General features: G+C 43.7%; 1 pseudogene; it reads right to left on the bottom strand.

Annotated features, from left to right (window-relative positions):
• Positions 1-1,372: 1,372 nt before the first annotated feature.
• LOC149278155 (apoptosis-stimulating of p53 protein 2-like) lies at positions 1,373-16,127 on the bottom strand (annotated as a pseudogene).
• Between the last annotated feature and the right edge of the window lie 2,180 nt (positions 16,128-18,307).

Here is an 18,307-nt window from a genome sequence, read left to right as displayed (position 1 = left end):
CTCACGCAAATACTCCTTTGGCTGCTTCTAACTAAAGCCCATTCCCTGCACCTGCTCGGTAGCCCCCGTTAAAGTCTTGCCATTGAATTTTGGTGGGAGTAGCAGCAGCAGCAGCCAATCAAGCATCAGTTTTCAAGTAGCATTGACGTGATTGGCTAGGGCTACGTCCAGTAATTTCAACAAGTTAAAAACCCTTTATTAAAATGAAAGCGCTGCTACGCATGTGCAATGTGTACACCGGAACACTTCCTGCTTCCTGGAGAGGCAGCTGGGGGCGGAGTCTCATTTATTAACCCCAATAAACTAAACCACCTGCTTCCAGTACAATGCAAAATGAATTAAATATGACTTTCATGGGCTGTATTTTGGTAAAATTAAATGGTTTTGAGAACTTACGTATTCAACCCCCACACTTTCGGTAGAGCCACCTATCAGCACAGTACCTTTGTGTGTCTTTTGGGTAACCATGTACCATAACAGCACACAGTGCCACTTAACACACTATTTCCAGGCTGGACTTTATAGTCACATTCCACAAGTAGGTTCAATTGGTTTTGAGACCATGGCTTTTAGTGGACCCGTCTTAGACATACACCATTTTTTTTTTCTCGTGAGTCGCTGTAATGTTGCCTTGACCTTGTGCTGCTTAAAGATCCATTAGCCCTAAATCCAGTTTTTAAATGGACTGAATTTGGCCATAATCTTTATATTGGCCCCACTCATTATTCCTTAAATTGTAACAAGAAGCCCAGGCATCCCCCGCAGCATGACGCAAACCACCACGCTTTACAGTAATGGTGTTACATAAAATCCGGTTACATTTTATTACTTTTTTTTTTTTTTTTAGAACCTACATTTTTTTATATATATACTACATATTCTCAGAATAAAGAAAAAAATAAATATAGATTTATTTTTTTTGTAAAATACTGAAAATCCCTAACCCTACATGAGAATTCATGATATTGGTACATTTCATGTTAGTGAATAAAAAAAAAAAAAATTAAAAAAGGAACTCTTAAAAACATCTTTCGAATAACCAGTTCATGTCTAAACAGCGCCCGAGAAAGGTCCTTTTTTGTTTTAAGCAGAAAGAACATCCAAAGGTCTAAAGAATTCAAAGATGCTGGACGTGCCAGAGACGAGCGCGAGAAGGAGGGCACTAAACTTTTCGGCGAAATGAAAAGCCGACAAACATCTCAGCGTCTGAAGAAGTACGGGAGGCAGTAGGTCCTTAGTCCGAGGAGGTGCGACGCATCCGTTATACATCCATCTGTCTTTACTGCTTTCAAGCCACGGGGATATCTCTGTATCTGGTGAAATAGCGAGACCTCATTTCTTCCTTTTCCAACCGGAAAACTTCATTAACCGTTTAAGCCAAAGTTCTCTGTCTTGGTTTAATTCTTGGGTAGAGCTGGGGAGAAAGAAAAAAACAAAGTGAAAATGAGAAAGAGTTCTTTGCAGACAAGATTCCATTTAGCTCAATATAGGGTGGAGGGCATAAGCCACTAGGAAGGGCCGAGGGATCTGAACCCTTTGAGCGCTAAACCCCCCTGGCCATAAAGATCAGCGCAAATGCCAAAAGTAGTTGAATCAGCATTCACATTAAACTTTAACCAATTGTGCGCTCTAAGGAAACAAAAACTTTGCTTACAACCCTTAAACTAGGAATTAAAGGAATTAAAGGACAATATCACACAGCATGGCGACACTGTTCTGTATTTACTGTTTACAACTGAAAGTCACCAATAAAAGTGTTCCGGACCCCAAATCTTCTGCCGAGTTACCATCCAGCCGACACTTACCCCAAGCAGGTTGCGTGGAACATATCCTTCGCCGTCTTGCAGGCGGACCCACCACCATTCCGTCTCATCTTCATCCTCCCTTCGCAAAACAGTCATGCAGTCACCTTCCTTCAAAGAGAATTCGTCGTCGCTCTCCGCCTCGTAGCCCCACAACGCGTACACTACTCCTCTGTTCATGATGCCCATCTTCTCCTGCACACCTATGGAAAAGTCTCGCGTTAATCTTCTCTACCGACCGACAGTTACCATAAAGTGAACACATCGACCTGTGCAAAGCAGGACTGAAGTATAAAAAACAGGTTAAATATACCTTCATAAGCCTTTTAAATGGACACTAAAAATGAATATTGTTTTAATAAATATCAATGTTAGATTATACAAGGAGTGAGCTGAGGACTAAAATAATGGCGAAAAAGAATGTCTTCCAATAATTATATATATAAATATATTTCTGGTATGGCCACAATATTGGCAAAACAAACATATTTCTAGATTATGCTGGTGTCAGAATAACATCAAACGTCACTTGCAAGTAACTCCTCTCCAGGAAAGTTGTTTCAACCTCATCAAGGTTTCTTCAAAGGCCCCTCGCCCACTGAATTATACATTACGCGGGGCCGTCTTAACCAGTCATGCTGGAGAAACTTACTTTCCTGCAAACCTTTAGTGAATAAAGCCCATTATGCCGGCTTTGTTGGGTTGGGCAGTGATTTATCCGGACCGCATGCAGATGATGATCAGAGACCTAATCACAGAGAACGGCTCAAGCCTTTAATCTGCCCAAATTGCAGCCGTTTGCAGCGAACATTCACTGTAAGGCCTGAATCGCGAACATGGAAAGTACCCAAAGAGCACAATGCCTGCGCAGCAGCGGGTTATCAGCCGCATCGCTCCATAGCGCATTCACTTCAGTGATTCCGCAGCTGGATTTCAAGGGAGGTCAGACCTGGCGAGTCCTGCCGCGACGTCCTAATCAGTGGAGGTAAACGCAGATAAAGAGCTGGCTGCGCATGCAGGAAGCCGCTATTGCCCTGTATTGTAACTCTGCATATATGTGATATTATTACACCCCTTTCCCAGGCAGAACTGGCAGAGTTTGCTTTCATTGCATCATCTTTTATTTACATTGCGACAAGCATTCTCGCAGCGCTTCTTACAGTCCCTACATTTAAAGCGTCTGACGAGCCGACGATGGCCCGGCTCGCAGGCTTACAAACATCCGGTATGGAGCCAGTACCATTCCCATTGCTTTAAGCTTCTCACCTTGCTTAACAACCTTCCCGGTCTTAATATAATGCTGCATCTAATTCCATCATCCTGAATGGTTACAGATTTGGGGCTTTATTCACTAAATGGTAACACGTCACTGAATTACAGAGAGAATTAATATTTCAACTCATTGTATTAACACTGCATTTCACTGCACAAAGGCTGAGTGTTTAACACACACAACACAGCAAGCCGACGTTCTATAGCACAAAACAACTAAACCTGTAGAGAATAAAACTGGTGCAAAAAAAATAAAGCCGTGACCTGCATATAAAATACATACCATACAGAAACTGCGAGCACTGGCTGTACCCCTCCTCCATCTCTTCGCATTTATCTGCGGCCGTCTGTCTGTCGCTGTAGGTCGTGGCGAATACGGCGGCCCCCGACTCCACCAGGAACTTACAAACCTGCACGTTATTACACGACGCGGCGCAGTGCAGAGGGGTCCTGCCGGGAGAGCGGACACGATATTAACGATACACAACTCGGAGCAAACCTTCGTTATCAAAAGGTGACACAGCTTTTTTCTTTTCTTATTGTTAAAAATTGAGGCTTTAATCGGTGAAAAAAACGTTTTGAAGAAAAAAAAAAAAAAGAAAAAAAAAAAAAAAACTTCTCTACTATATAACCCCTGAGATTTTGGAAAAGTATATAAAAGAATATTTCCAAATTGGGGGCTTTTGTGTGTTTTCCCTTGGAGTGATTTTAAATAAAAATAAATACAAGTTAGTGTCTGTGTATATGGATTTTATTTCCATAATTTGTTTCCCGTCAGGGTAAGTTTGTAACACAGAAAAGACATCGTACATAAAGCACGGCTTCTGGTCTGTGTAAAACGCGCAGGATGATTACATTCTGTAAAACGTACCATCCGTCGCTGTCCGCTGCATTCACATTGACTCCAAACTGCACCAGGAACTTCACGATCTCCGTGTGACCCGCGCACACCGCGTTATGGAGGGCCGTAATGCCCTCGTCATTGGGCTGGCTCGGGTCTTCCACCTGAAGAAGAGTTGTTGGAATCGTTAGAACAGATAATTAAGTAGAACGAACTGAGAGAGGATGAGTGTAATAAACGGCGGCCATTTTGCTTGTCACTAATAATTATGATTTCAAGACATATCATACCCCATTCTACCTACCCACAAACTTTCTATTGTCAGCAGATAGAATCTGTCAAATGAAAGGACCGTGCTCCATCACATACAGAGACGCTACACACACACACACGGTTTCCTATGAATGGAGCAAATACATGGATAGGACTGTCCCCCCCCCCCCCCCCCCCCATAAGCCCTTCTGACCCCGCGCCATCATTACAGAGCCTTTGCACACTTGTATGGATTAAAACATTAACAATCCTTTACATTATTCCAGTGAATTATTCACTTACTTCATATATTATTCTCTGCACGAGGTCAAACTCCCCTTCCAGAGAGGAATCGAGCAGCAACGCCAGGGGGTTAAACCTCACTCTCATCGAATGTGCAATTCGCTCCGACCCATTCTTGCGCAGGTTGGTCCTTTTACCCTGTAACAAGTGAACGCGGTTACAATGCCGTCTGCAACATACAAGAAACGTCGTTACATGTTTGAGGAGGTCATTCTGCTTTTCTTCTATGGCGGCAGCATTTAGCTACTTGCCGGCCAGAACACTCGTGATTAACGGTTTCTATACGCGGATGGAAAGACGCAGAAAACGCCGTTACTATATAGAAGTCATAATATAACACAACCAGCTCGTCCCAACCCAGAGACCACGTGCTCTTGTGCATCATCTCAGCATCAAACAACCACTGCTGCTGGGAGGCTGCTCCGCTTATCTAGCATCCTCTCTTTAAAAATAAACTTCATAATCTAAAACTAGATGGTCAGAGGTTTAGATGTAAGGGTCTCTTCTTCTGACATTTCTCTTGCTTTTGCGTAAAAGCATAAAGGAGGGAAGCTTATGTCAATCATTTAATAATGAAAATACAGCCTTCTCGCAGTTCTCCCCTAAGGAGTGTATATTTTTTCCCCACTAAGCTTCTGAGAGTAAAGTATACATAAAAAAAAAAAAAAGGTATATATTTATCATTTAAAGAAGTAGCATTTTTATTCTAATCCATGAAAAACTTGAAGTTGGGCAACGAAAAAAAATAAATAAATAAAAATAAATAAGAAAAAAAAAAAAAAAAAAAAAAGTATAGTCGTATGAATGAGATGGATAAAGTGTATTCATTGGAATGTCATGTTATTTCTTTAATCTTTGGTTTGTTATTTTAGGCATTAAGAGCTTTACTGTACTTTATACAGAATACAAAGCCTCACAAACACAGTCCCAGTTTTAAATAATGTGCAACAGATCCTACTTACTGGGGGCAAAGAAAACTGTCCGGTGATCTCAGGAGGGCGCATGTTGAGTGCTTCTTCAGCTAGGCTGTCTGGTTCCCCTGCGGTGGGATAGGGAGGTGGAGGATAAGGTGGGTACTCTTCTATATAGGGGTTGGTTGGCTGAACCTCTTCCGGTGCTTCCTCGGATTCAGCAGGCGGTGGTGGTGGAGGTGGTGGTGGAAGAACCTCAGTCGGTATTCCCTCGGGTATGCAATCTGGACCCAGCACAGGAGAAGGCAGCTCGATTTCCTCTGTGTTAATCTCATCAACCGGCTCGGCATCAAGAACCAGGAGGAACGACGAGGTTTCTGAAGATTCGGTTTCTGGGTCCACCGTGATCTGCTCGCTCTGGTTCTCGGCCAAGCTCTCGGATATCGGCACCACGGTTTGCTTAGGAGCGCCGACTGTCTCCATGGCCGCCAGGGTAGTCCTCTGGTACAAGAGTTTTTGAATGTTTGGTCCATTGGGTCCTTCTGGCTCTGTGATGGAGCTGCGTTTCTTTAACGGCCTGGGAGCATTGTAGAGTTTCTTTCTCAGAGCCTCAAGGTCGGCATCGCTCTGGTTTCGGTACGGATTGGATAGGAATGGCAGGAGTTTAGTTGGACTAAGCGGACGAGGAATTCTTTCCGTCTCCTGGGTCTCGTTACCAGAAACGGGAGGCTCCGATTCTGGGTCGGGGCTGCTGGACTTTGCCTGCCCATCTACAGATGTGTTTAAGGACTGCTGGTTCTGGGGTCCGGCACCGATCACAGGTTTCCCGTAAACTAGACACAAGCAAAAAAAAAAAAAAAATTAAGTTTGGCATACGAGAAAAGTTACTTTATTTTGAGCAATTAAACTTCCTTTACTTGAGGACCGCTATGTCACCATTTTAGGGTAAAAAAAAAAAACCTCACAGAGAGTGGATTCTTTATGGCGATGCTAATGATATCCTTCTTTCATTGGCCTGAGACTCCATCTGGGTGATTAAGACCAAGACATTCTAGTACGATAAGGACTTTTTGACCACTGACACCCTCAACCAAGTGTGAAAACCATAATTACTTTTTTCAAAATTAATACTTTTATTAAGACTACGGTGGGATTTCCCCTTAAAGCTCTTTCCCATCACACCATTCAGACAATCGAGTAAAAAAAAAAAAAAAAAAAGTCTTACCACTAGGATAATGTGGCCTTCCCTGAGCTCGGTGAAGGGCTCCTTGCACGCTGTAGCTTTTCCCCGGGGTCTGGTGCTGGGTGTACATAGAATAAATGGAGCTGGCGGCCACCATCTGGGGTTTCCGGAACGGTGGAGGTGGCGGATCTTTAGCAGGCTGCGGGGTGAAAGGACGAACTGCCACGGCAGGGGGGTTATCCAGTTTGACAGGTGGGGTAAGTTCCTGATTTGAGGGAAGGGGAACCCTCTGTGGCTGTGCCACTTTCTGCTTATTCCCGACAGAGATCGGAAGAGGTTTTTGGGAAGCAACTTCAGATTTGGGGTCCACGGGAGGGGGGCTGGGTGGGCTGGTTCTGGTTGTAGTAAGGCAGGTTGACCTGTTTCGGTTTGGAGGGCACCGGTGGTGGCACCTTTGCCACATTTCTGTTAGGAAACTAAAAAAAAAAAAAATGTAAAAAAAAAAAAAATAAGTCAAGACATCTGTGCCATATTTAAGGGCAGTTGCTGCAGATCAAAAATCAACATTTGGCAGAGAATCAAAGAGTCGGCAAAACTATTTTCTACTGAAGTTTATACTTTCTACGAAACGTCTTGCAAAACATACGTCGTAAACACGCAACCGCTTCATATTAGAAACACTCAGCCGACGGAGCTGAATAAGCATCAGTTCATACATCAAACAGACCGTGCGTAATGTTCAGGTCATCAGGAGCCGAACCCCATAGAAGATAACGAACTAGACATGCAACGTATTTTAATAAAAAAAATAAAAAAAAACAAAAAAACATTTTGCTCATACCTGGCTGTCCCGCAAAAGATCTTCACTGCTCTGATTTTTTCTTAAAGTCACGAAATTTGGTGGCCCTGGAGGAGACTCAACCGAATCAAACATCGAACAAGGTCTGGTCTTTTTGTCCTTCTCTCGTACAGAAATATCTGCGTCCGGGGCTAAAAAGGAGGAGGTGGCATTAATACTACAGGTCGTGTCAGGGTTTATAATAAAGTTCACTAACAGGAAAACAGGAAAAAACATTTAACCCCAGAGGTACAACGACCAACCCCAAAGTCTTAACCAACATTCTGCAACTCTTAGTATTCACACGAGTAACAAGTATGCAGTCGTTAAAAACAGAAGCAGCTTGTGACAAAATATTCCGTCAAGAATCAAAATGGTTAAAAAAAATAAAATGAAAAAAAAATGTGCAATTTACAAAATATATGGTGAATTCAGAAAGCGCAGAGGCAATGGAAAAGTTGATTAAATTAAATGAATCATAAAGGAAAGCTACGCCAATTTCTCACGCCATATTGTGTTTTTCTACAATATATTTAATTTCGCCATATGTTGGGATTTTGCAGAAGAAATTAAATCTGGTACGGGGTATGTGAGACAAGGTAACTTGATTATGCAAATGAGAGACAGCTGCATTTCTAATTCTAAGGTTTATTCATCCATAATAAAGCCGACATCTTAAGAACAAACACCCAATTAAGAAAATTAAGAAAAAAGGGCCCTGCTGCTGCGTGTCTCTGACTCACCAATTCACTCGCTCATTCATTCATTCACTCACCCTGTCCTGCGACACTCAGCGAGTTTTGAGCATCTCCATTCGTATTGCTCCAATCGGTCCCACTCGGCTGGAGTTTGACGCTGTGAATCCCCATGCCTGACAAACACATTTAGCACAAATGTTATAGACAAAGCATGGTGTGTGTTCTAGGCAATTCAGGGGGCTTTCTCCTGATGGGGTGTAAAATACCACCGCAGAGGCAGCCGCCGCTAACAATAGTTCCAACCTGTTTTTGTCTCCTGACCCTCGGCATGAGACGCATTAAGAAGAGTTTTAAAATGTTCCCGGGAAGACATATTAGTATTAATGATTGAGATGTCTACCGCCATCATATTGCGCGGTGCTGTGAGATTGATATGCGTAATTATGGTACTTTAGATTAGGAGACGATGCAAGAAACTGAAGGGTAAAAGGAATCCGGCAACGAAGAAATCACAAAGGACACATATTGAAAAATACGTTGTATATTTACTTCTTGCGCATGAGTAATCATCAGCAGTGGAGTCAAGAAGAGGCTAGGAGGCTCATTGTATCAAGCTGCCCTGTTCAGAGTTTCCCCTACCTATGAACTAAGAGCCCTGAAATATGATGTCAGAGGTGCAGATGTCTGCTGCTTATGAGGACACTGGAATACGATGTCAGAGGAGCAGATATTTTTGCCACTGGCAAAGATACCAGCACATTAGGTCATAGTGCAGATATCTGTTGCTAACAAAGGTCACTGGAGTATGATGTCAGGAGGTGCAGATATCTGCTAATGAGGTCACTGGAGTATGATGTCAGAGGTGCAGGTATTTCTGCTGCTAGCAAGGGCACTGAAATTGATTTCCGTTCCCTGAAGAAAATGTAACGTGGTAAGTATAGCAAAGACTAAGGGAACCAAAGTTCCCCAACCCCACCAAACTAGAGATCCCATTGATAATGATGACGAAAGCAGAAAACTAGAATAATAATAAAGCGGAGGGAATTACCAGATGCTGTCTTGCCCTGGGATGAAGTTTTCATGTTGGGCAGAGTTTGTGATTTCAGTGTCACGTCAGGCACTTGTGTGGTCGCGGGTGCTTCTGGAACGGCTGGTTTAACGAGCAGCTCTGGTCTGGAGGGCATACGTGGCATGGTGGCAGACTGAATGTAAGGACCCACGGCAGCCACTCGGCTGGGAGTGCTCGCTACCTGCTGAGGTACATTCCCATCAGATGAAATCTAGATTGAAGAGAGGTTTCAAGCGTTTCAACACAAAAGGGGGGTAAACAAAAAACAGCAATACCACCAAAGGGTGGAATCCAATTCTCGCATGCGATAGTGAGTGATTATAAACAAGTCAGAGTATGGGGTTTAATCACTAAGCGGTTTGTGGGATCCTGCATCATGCATAATTCAATGTGTGAGAAGATTGATGAGGTCTCGCTGATTGAACTATACATTATAGAGGGCCAGCCAAGCTCTTCCGGCAACAGAAGCTGTCCGGGGTTGGACCTTCATAATGAATAGTGAATTATACGGGACTGAAACACAACCCTTTGTGTGATGTACTATAGATCAAAACCTGGTAATCTGCTCAATTTTAGGCACTTAAAATCTAATCCGAAATAGATATTTCACATAATCTCATATTAAAATGGTGCAGTTTATTGTATGTAGCATAAACTAAAAATACTGAAAGCAAACGAGGGCAATAGTGCACACTACGAGAGAATTTATTGCAACGCCGTCGCGATAAGGGAATGCGATGCAGAGCGCTACAGGCCACAGAATGGGGATATAAATGTGATCTGCTACAAAGCCAGGGTTAAGCCGCCTGTCAACGTTGGCTCATCTCCCGGAAACGTGGGATGTAAAGGAGAAGCAAACCGTCAACACAGCTCGTCATCACGCCGGAGTCATTATTTAGTATGAAGATTACAGGGTTTAAAAACCAGACCAGGCTGCAAGTTATGATCTGCCATACCCTAATCATCTGTGCTGAATCTGGTTAAACCGACATGAAATGTTTACTACTCCTATCACGCACGGCTGATAAAGAAGCCAGATATGGGTATCAGACGGGGCGCCTCACTTACCGGCACGTTCTCCTTCTGCTGCAGCGCAACCTTTTTCTTCCACAGGCGATCTCGCAGCTCGTTGACGCGCTTGTCCATGGCCGCCACCTCCGAGTTGCGTTTATTCAGGCTGTCTCTCTGCTGCTGCAGCTTGGCATTCTGCTCCTGGTTCAGCCTGTTCCTTAACTGAATGCGGTCAGCAAATAAAAAAAAAAAAAAAAAAAAAACAGAACAAAACTCTTCAGAGACGGGGATCCAAAAGCCAGGCGAAGCCGCGCATGCTAATCCGTGCACCGGACGCACATTCACTGCACGTTCCAGCACAAAACAAGTTATTCATTCCGATACCCACGCTGTATGGATTCAGGTTCAGACACACATGCTGCTCAAAAGTTTGGGGTCACAGGGCGTTTTTTCACAGAAAACAAGGACATTTCTGGCTGTGACATAATCGCAAAAGGGTTTCTAACCATCAATTAGGCTTTTAAATTTAAACTTGGATCAGCGAACACAACGTGCCATTGGAACACAGGAGTGATGGGAGTGATAAAGGGCCATTGGAACACAGGAGTGATGGGAGGGATAAAGGGCCATTGGAACACAGGAGTGATGGGAGGGATAAAGGGCCACTGGAACACAGGAGTGATGGGAGTGATAAAGGGCCATTGGAACACAGGAGTGATGGGAGGGATAAAGGGCCTCTGTACGCCTAATGAAGAGAGTCCATTAAAAAAAATCAGCCGTTTCCAGCTACAATAGTCATTTACAACATTAACCCCGTCTGTGCTGGATTTCTGATCCATTTCATGTTATTTTAGTGGATGAAATCTGCTTTTCTTTCTAAAATAGACATTTCTAAGTCACCCTAAACTTTTGAACTGTAGTGCACTTAATTAACAGGAATTAATCACAATGTATTAATCTGGTAATCCCTGAGCATTAGAAACATACTTCTTGGTGCTGTTGAATGCCCCAAAACCCCTAAAAAAAAAATAAACGTTTTAATCCGGTGAAATTGTTGCCGGCGTAATATTTGCCAGGAATGCTTAATCGCCAAGTGACACAAAAGCAGGCATTGATAGATTGTTGCCATAGCAACTGAGGGGAAAAATAAGCTTCTGAAAAGGTTTTTATGAGATTAAACCTTCGGCGGAAGGAATAAAACGCGGATCTGCTACATTTTCTTTGCCTCGCGTACTAGAGGGTGCAAAGTAATCGTATGTAATAAAAGAAACGCGTTTTTTACCTGTAACTCCTTATACAATCTGTCGAGCTCAGCGACGGCCGACTGGTTGTCAGGGTAACCCTCAATTCGGCCATTCTTCAGCATCTCCAGCTGTCGGCTGAGCTCTTCCACTTTGGACACGGCTACGACGAGTTCCTTCTGCTTCTGCTGGAACACGTTGTTCATCTGTTCGATTTCCTCCACTGGCAAAGAGGAAAGGGTGGCATGTAAACACGGCACATATAAACAGCGTGTGATATGATCCGGTCCGCGCAGTAAGATCATGGAAATATACCAAGACTGGTGGGACTTTTCCATAAAAGCCTCAAAAATAGTGTGTGGGGGCAGAAAATTGCATACAGTGGGCTGGTTAGTGGTTTGCGCATGGCGTGTGTTTCGGTGCTATTTATACGGGCTGGTTACGTGGGTTATTTGTAGACTACAGGTCCACACAATGTTCCTCTGGGGGAAACGCCATCCAAGCCCCTCGGTCACGGTGTGACAGAAGCGTGTAGAAATGCTCAAAACGAGTTTGGAACATACTAAAGACACGCCTGTAGAAGGGAAGCATAGAAACTCCGCGGGTCAATGAACCGACTCATTACATGCAGGTACACAATGCACGACTTCTATAGACACTTTCCTTTAACAATTCATTCCGCGCAACGAATGCTCATCAAGCTGTACAGGGAGAAATAAACATGGCGGCCTCTGGACCGTAGCTCACCTAGCCTGCCATTGCTCAGCCTTTTCTGCTCCACGTGACCCTTGAGGGCCCGAACTTTCTTGAGCTTGGCCTCTTGGTTTTCGGCGATCTCACGGAGCCTTTTTAGCTTCTCCTGCTCGCCCGCTTGCTGCTGCTGCCGCTGGCCTTGCTGCTTCAGATACTTCAGGCGCTGCTCCTAAATAATCGGGAAAGATTTTATCGAACGCGGCTCACAGTCCCAGCCGCGTGTCCGAGCACAAAGGACGGCGGTAACGGGGGGGGCGATCAATCTTCTGTTCTCCGGCTACAAATCTCACGAGCCTCCGCTTAGTCTTTGTAACATTGTGTCGAGAAATAAACTAATTAACACAAGACTCCTCTATAAAGCAAGCGTTTATACAGAATACAGGGCTTCCGCAGCCAGGATTTATACCCAAAGAATAGCACTAAACGAGTCGGTGAAAGGTCAAAGGTTACCAGTTTATGGATTTAGAGTTATTGAGATTATTTTACTAACCTCTGCGAAGCTGTTCCAGACGTAAATAGCGGGAGAAGCTGAACAGCTATGTACAGCTTTACCCTCCTATGTTGACCCCGGTGTATAAAACCAGAGCCATCATGGACCTGCGCATCGGATCTAAGGTTAAGTCTTCCCATTCCTACATGCTAATTACATGCATGTAATTTACCGATATATAATATATGATAAAATACACACATTGGAAACCACTTTCTGCGTATACCGTTGGAAGAGCTATCTTAACTTGAATCTATATGATTTATTCCTTCCCGGTTATCTTTTAGCTTTATTTATATAGTGCCAACAACGTATGCGGAGCTTCTTACAGCGGGAGTTTCTGCCGCCATATTGATGAGAGATTTTCATTTGGATCAGGCAGCCTTTGAATTTCTCACTCAAGCCTTAAAAGCAGGAGGTGAGACAATGCTAGTTTTGCCACCTTCTGCCACATTGAAACTAAAGTATCCCCAAAACAATTTCCCTGATTGACAAGTCATCTTAGAGGCTGTGAGGGTGGTGGTTCCCGTTTCGTTGTACCTTGGTGGCCAGCATCTGCTGTTGGGCTTCAATCTGCTGCTGCTGTCGGGCTGCCATCTCCTGCAATTCAGCCAGAGTCATGTCCATCCTGGGACCATTCACCTGAATTTAAGCAGTGGGATGTCAACATGTGGTACAAACCAATTAGCCAAGAATTGTGACAGCCCTATAATGATTAACTAACGACAGCCTTGGATAGGAAACTCCATATTTTTTCCTTTCCGTATTAGAAGGTTACATGGATTTCAGAGAACGCTGTATGCTTACGAGCATCATGTCCTGACTTACCCCATTCTCTATCCTCCGGTCAGCCAGGGCTTTCACTCCGTTCCTTTTCATATTGGGGTCGTTGACCCTCTGTGCATTTACTGAAATGGAAAATAATGACGCACATTAGCTAAAAAATACCAAATAAAATGAAAATAAAAAAAGCTGCAGAGACTCAGTAACACGCATCACAGCGGCTTCCTTCTAGTCATCACCGGTGGTGGGCAGTCATACGGCACTATTGGGACCAATGGTCAACCGAGTAGGAATCCCATGTGCCTTAATGTCCACAATCTATACAAAGAGTATCCTATGGGGTATGTGGTTAACAGTCATTAAGCAGCTCCTGGATCTAAGACGAGCCCAAGGACTGATAAAGGTTCAGGTCTTTACAGATAGAAAACCAGAGAGACCAGATGGTTCCTCATCAAATTATATGTTTCTAAAGTTGCCTCCCCATGAACCACGCATTGTCAGCGATGTAGATTTATGAGAGATAGAGGTTTTTTTGGGGTATCATTGCACCACCTTACTGACCCGATTCTCTAGACGGAGGGCGGTCATGGCGCAGGTAGAACCTCGCTTCGTGCTTCTGCGTCCCGTATTTATGCAGAACGTCGTACATCCGCTCGTTATCCGCCACGGGACGTTCTGAAACACAATATGGGAGAAACGTGTTAAAATACATCAAACAACCAACCAAATGAGCTCGAGAGTCACGTGACTGCCGATGCCTGGGTGGACATTCACACGCAGGATCCGTTCCTTGTTGGGTCGGGATTTCCTTTCACCGGACATATTTTAAGTTTGAAATCTTGCGCAAGTTACTCTGGCCAATTTCTTATGGCAGGTTTACCATTTATTTTTTATTTTGAAAAATACATCCATTTATGTTACACTGAGAAAGGAAGTCCCTGCCCTGAAGAGCTTACAGTCTAAGTTCAAAAGAAGAAGAAGAAGATGATAGATATATATTATATAGAATACACAAACACCTTAAGCATTTTCCTTGTAAGGCTCTCTCATTGAATAGAGTAAATCTAGCGTTACAGACTTGCTCTATCACCAGTTACTTTGGGTAAGAACCTTTTTAAAGTGCTTAGAAGGCGGCTTTGTCTTCTGTGAAGGACATCGGCATCAATACAATCCGCCATTGTCACAACCGCTGCCGGGAACAATGGCTTCATTTCAAAACCGTGAATAAACTCACGGAACGTGCCGCGAGCTCCATCGCAAACACCCGGGTGTTTTTAACGCACAGACACGCAGTTGTCGAAGCGAACGTGTCTAAGTAACACAATAGTGGACAAACCCAACCGAGAAAGAGTTAATCGTTGCATAGCAGGGTATACATATACTGTATGATGGAGTTATGGCCAACTGGATGTTACCCTGGCCGGAGAGGGAGGGGGGGGCTTTTGGGGTTTTAAAAAAAAGTCACAAATGTTAAGACCAATGGCCAACGGGTGGAAAGAAAACGTTCTTCAGCTTAATACAGGAGGACAGAACATGCGCAGCTTCACATAGCTTATAGAAATGTGAAACACCTACACACTATGCTGGAGCGGATCATAAACATTATCCCTTATATTCTCATCAGAGGAGAATAGATGCAAAAACATTAATACAAAAAAAAAATGGGTTCTATAGACAGCTTTATGGCAATCCGAGAACCACCGCTACCTCGGCGCGTCTATTAAAAACATACATTTCCGCAATTTGAACAATTAGCACGGATAATGCAGCAATAATGGGGGCCGCAAGACCCTCCAACACCCCAGAAATCAACATGGAATGAGGCAGCAGCACCGGACAGGCGATGGATGGATGGTTAATTCTCGGAGCATTCACAAGTCTCAAAAAAAGGAGCGCATAGGAATGATTAGCGCTGTAAAAAGAATGGTTTTAAAAAAAAAAACAAAAAAAAAACGTTTATTGCCCCTCTAGTGAGTCTCCCGGCGTCTTCTTTCACCCAGGCACAATAATGCAAGGTTTCGGAAAACAAAGCGAGGATAACAGCTGCCGAGGTTGACAGTAAGGTCACCCTTACATTTTGTTTCCAACAATGAAAGGGAAAACCGGAGGCCGTTCTATCCGAGAAACGAGACAGAAACGTCTGCAGCGAGAACGGCCCGAGAGCGGGGTCCGGCTGACGACGGACACATACACTCTTTAGTCTGTAATTCTAGAACAGGTTTATTTTCATGATGCCTGCGAGGGACAAACTTATTCTGTTCGAACTGTCTAAAGATTGCCTTATCGTCGCAAGCCTTGTCCTTTTCCTTTATTAAGAGGATGTCCGAAAAGAAAAAAAAGAGCTAGAAGAACCGAAGTGCCCCATGAGATCGCCAAAAGAAATACTTTTACTCTTAAATTACCATACGTTTCACACCAGACGAGAGCTTATAGATCACAGACTTGCTCATCGTGGCTAAATGTTCTAGAACGGCACGTTCCCCACGCGAGGAATAAACAGGTCTATGCGGCGGGGGGGGGGGGGGTTCGTACCTGAGCCCCTCCACGCCTCGGATAGATGACAGTCCGTCTCGCCCGGCTCCTTACACAGCTCCACGATGTCTCGGCAGGTGGTCTCGGGGGTGACCGGCACTTCTGTAAAATGCTGCTCATTGTTGCTGAGATAAACCGTGAGGAACATCTGGAAGAGAGGAGGAAAAAGAGCGTTAAAAATACTGCAGGAGGAAAAATAACGCAACATCGGGAACACAATGTGACCGCCTTGTCTGCATCTCGTTAATTAAGGCTTTGATATCCCTTCCTACCCGAACAAGAAAACCCCAAAAACTTTAAAATCAGTGACCAGATTCGGAGAGACCATGACTTTACCAAACCATACAGATAAAACAAATAAGAATGTATTACTTCTAATTAAATCCCTTACAATACATAGTTTTTGTCATCTACAGAAATCTGATCCATACAAGTCATTTTAAAAAAATTACAATAAAACACAAGCTTCTTCTTCGCTTGTTAGATGAGGTCTGGATCTTTATACACACCGGCGGCAGGCCGAGTGCGAAATAATAGCTGCCAACAGGCAGAATGCGCCAATCATCAGCCTCCCGGTACATCGCTGTAAAACACGTAACCAAGCATCGCTAAAAGCGACAATACACCAGCGATGACCGCGTATACTTAACACGTACCGTAATATGCATATTCTAGAAATAACGTGAAAAAAACTTAAAAAAAGTTTTCCATAGATTGCGTAATGAGTCCAAAGTCATCCCCCCCCACCAGAGGGCCATAAAAATAATTCGACAATGTATACATTCCACATCTGCAGTGATCCCCCCCCCCCCAAAGCCACCATTTTTGTATTTTATTTTTTTTTATTTATTTGGGTTGGGGCGTGAGGAATGAGCTCAGGTTTGGATGGTTTTCTCAAACAAATACGTTCTGTCTACAGAAATGAGAATACAGAGGAGGAAAAACAAACAGATGAGCGCATTGTGTGGTTTTGTGGGCCGAGAAGGAAAATGGTGAGTTTGCGATAGACATGCAGGACGCTCGACCGCAAAAGATATGCATGTCCAAAAAAAAAAAAAAGTATTAATATATATATATATATAAATGTAAAAGGGTGAAGCCGTATTAGTCCAGTAGACACGATGTCAAAAAATAGAGTATTGCAGAGTATGCGGTGATACCTTTTTTATTGGACTAACAATATTAAAAAGACAATATATATATATATATATATATATATATATATATATATATATATATATATATAGTACACACACACTTACTATATAACTATTTCATTCACTAACAAGTCTGCTAAGCACTGCAGCTCACACTATGGAGGCTTTACAAAGAAGTTAGCAGCCCCGAGATCCCATCTATCACCAGCGTATTCAAGGAATTAAGGATTTAAATGATTTTTTAGCAGGGCACACGAAACGAAGATCCAGAGGACATTTATAATGCCGTCTCCTCTCTCCAAAGGCAAAGCGGGTTAGAACGAGGTGAATGCCGGGATGAAAGGTCTCCAACTATTACATTCTGCTGTGAAAACGTCTCATCGGATGTCGGCAGTTCCTCGGCAAAAGGCGTATTCTTGGAACAAACGGCTAAAAATCCTGTCGGTCTCAGAAACAAGAAGAGAAAGATCTGTGCGAGGTGTAAATACCATTTATTGCAGTATGAAAATACATGAGGGGAGGAAGACCGCTGTGTCGCTTTCTACCTGGCACATAAAGCGTTAAGAAGCCAGGAGGCGCTCCAGTATGGGGCTTTTGGAGTTGTTTGCGGGTTTGCAGGTAACAGGCGAGTCCTCTGCTTAATCTGATCCTGTTTGTTTTAAACCAGAAGGGATTTAACGGCGTGATAATCCCACACACTCTTTAAATAACAGATGAATCAGCTGGGCGGTCGCACCGACAAACAATGTGCCGAACAATGCGCCGTGTGTGTGCCGGGCGGGCTTCCAGATACATTATGGGGCATCCGACACTCAAAGGGTTAACCCCCCCTACAGATACAGAGACCGGCCCATGAGTACCAGAAGCTCGATTTAATGTGTTTTGCTACTGCTTGGAAGCCAATCAGTGATGCTACAATGGGAGCGGGGAGGGGTGTGCTGCACTGCAGCCCTGGAGCTGCAGCTTCCCCTAATTCACTTTTCTTTTACACTATAAAGAGATTGCACCGGCAAAGATTAATTCGACCTGTGTATGCGCGGCAGGAGGAGCAGGGAGAGATCTTTGGGAGAAAATATTAATCAGATAACGCCGGTGCTGCCACTGGCGATATAGCCAAGCTTCCAAAAAGGTGAGCTTTTAACCTAGATTACAGAATGGCATAGCGTCGCCA

The sequence above is a fragment of the Sceloporus occidentalis genome, unplaced genomic scaffold (assembly GCF_023333645.1).
Source record: "Sceloporus occidentalis isolate IW3139 unplaced genomic scaffold, rSceOcc1.0.p SCAF_199, whole genome shotgun sequence".
Classification (NCBI taxonomy): Eukaryota; Metazoa; Chordata; class Lepidosauria; order Squamata; family Phrynosomatidae; genus Sceloporus; species Sceloporus occidentalis.
This window is presented reverse-complemented; position numbering and strand designations above follow the sequence as displayed.